Here is a 2,441-nt window from a genome sequence, read left to right as displayed (position 1 = left end):
ACAACTGATAGTAAGTCGCAGAGAGGTTTTGTTTATATAGAGATATTTTTTAAGAAATGCAATAACCTGACCTGTTAACCTTGCTCAACTTTTACCCTATGTAAATTTATAACGATTAAACGACGACTGTTATTAAATCCTTTCATTGCTAGGGCCTCACAAAACAAGTATTTAATTATGCTTCAGTAAATTTTCTCGATTCGTTCATATGATCGTAAATAAAATAATTTTAGGGTTGCCTGCGCCTTAAATTATTTTAAAAACAATATCGCATTTATTTATTTCACGCCCCGTATTAGCTTCACCTGTATGTATGTTTGTAACCGGCCAGATTTCGTTTAAACTTCATAGATTTATCCGGGGCCTATGACAATACATTAATTTGATAAAATTATTCCATTTTTAAATTTCCAAATAAGATTTTTATTAATTTATATAATTTTTCATCTATAGTCTATAAGTCAGGATTTGATGTTCATTTTAAATTTCAACCATTATCTTTTCAAGCAAAACGTATTATTAGCTTTATTATTATTTATTTAGGCTCACCAACTAGATACGTAATTAAATATTTACGAATAAGATAAACATTAGTGAAGTGTTACTATTTATATATCTAAATTCAAGGTATGCACAACATTACTAAACTGAAAAACTAATGCGGAAAACAATTTAGAAAAAAATAATAATGAATTAACTACTAATTACTCATTTACTTATCTTTATTTATTTTATATATTGAAAAGGACACCTGTTTATTAGAAAATTTCACATTTGAAAAAATATTAATATTATGATCTAATTAAAATATTTTATTATAGTTTACATACATGACATGAACGGGAGAGGGAGCCGTAGTTATTTCTATAAAATTTAATAAATATTGGGAAATAAGTACCTATTCGACAATTAAATAAATGCTGCTACACAAAAGCCAATATTTTGGAGAACATCTGGACGTCCCATTTCAACATATATTTAAAAAAAGTAAAACACTTTTTAAGGATTAAAACGCGTGTAATTGTTCCTGTGTTTTTACATTAAATTTTTGCGTGAAAGTTTTATTTTTAATTTTATTTTAGTTAACCCAATGTTTCAAGACCTTTCCAGATCTCGTTTTCAGGGGGACTTAAGTTAACGAGATCTGGAAAGATCTTGAAACATCGTGTTCACTAAAATAAAAATGAAAATGTAACTTTTACGCAAAAATCTATTGTAAAAACACAGTTACAATTACATGTGTTTAAACCCTTTAAAAGTGTTTTATTTAAATGTATAACACTCGCGTTAACTAACAAAAAATACTAAAAAAAGTAAACTAAATATTTTGAACAACATTCTGTATTTGGGAATAACTGGCAATTTGAACCCTTTCTACTTTTGCACTAAAAACACCACCGGTGTAACAATGACATTGAAAGGTTCCGGTGTCCATGGTGGTCTACTTCATTAGTTCCACTTCATTTAATATATTTTGCAGGTAAACGCATGATTTGCTTTTGAATAATTAAAACCGCTATTATTATAATAGGTTGCGTTGTGGGAGGTTCGTGTATTAAATTGATAACTATATGATGCTCTATAAGAGCTTATAGAGAGAGAGTGGAGAGATGAGTGTGTGCATATGTGTATAAAGGTAATAAACACACTACACCTCGCCCCAAAAGAAAAAAAAATGTAACATATTAACATTTCTTAAAAACAACTTCTTTAAATCGTTAATTGCAATATTGCACTGAATGTCTCATGTTTATAAATTATTATAAATTCTCAAATAATTCTTTTTTCATTTTTATTTATTAAATTTCGTCACCCCATATCTCTTAAGATTCCTTTATGAATGACCTCTCTTTAATTCCTATTCTGCTCGTTATATTATGTTTCACTTCAATTTTATAATATACTAGCTGCCCCGACAGACGTTGTTCTGTAGATAGTAAAAAAACAACTGTTTTATATTTCAAAACATCAAAAATTATTTCGTAAATATGCTCCCTGTTGTTAGAATGAAATTGTTTCACAGCGGAACTGTCAAACCGTGCGTCACTAAATTCTCTCATAGAAAATATGTCCATACAAAACAAATATTGAAAATAAAAATATATATGGGTCCCAAATCGAAATAAAAACTACCCTATCTCTCAAGTTGGACCAAACTGCACTCCATGAAGTAATCACCATTAAAATCCGTTCATTAGTTTAGGAGTCCATTGAGGACAAACATTGTGACACGAGATTTATATATATTAAGACTAGCTGACCCAGCAAACGTTGTATTGCCGATATTAAAATCGCGATACAAAAGTAACTGTTGATCGCGGATGGGTGAAAATTTGAAGTCGTATGTATTTTTTTAAACTGACTCATAATCAAACAAATTAAAAAAAAAATTTCGTGTGGATCACTCTTAACATTTAGGGGGATGAAAAATAAATGTTGTT

This window comes from Leptidea sinapis, chromosome 15 (genome assembly GCF_905404315.1).
Source record: "Leptidea sinapis chromosome 15, ilLepSina1.1, whole genome shotgun sequence".
Lineage (NCBI taxonomy): Eukaryota > Metazoa > Arthropoda > Insecta > Lepidoptera > Pieridae > Leptidea > Leptidea sinapis.
The sequence above is the reverse complement of the archived record's forward strand: the minus strand, read 5'-3'. Positions refer to the sequence as shown.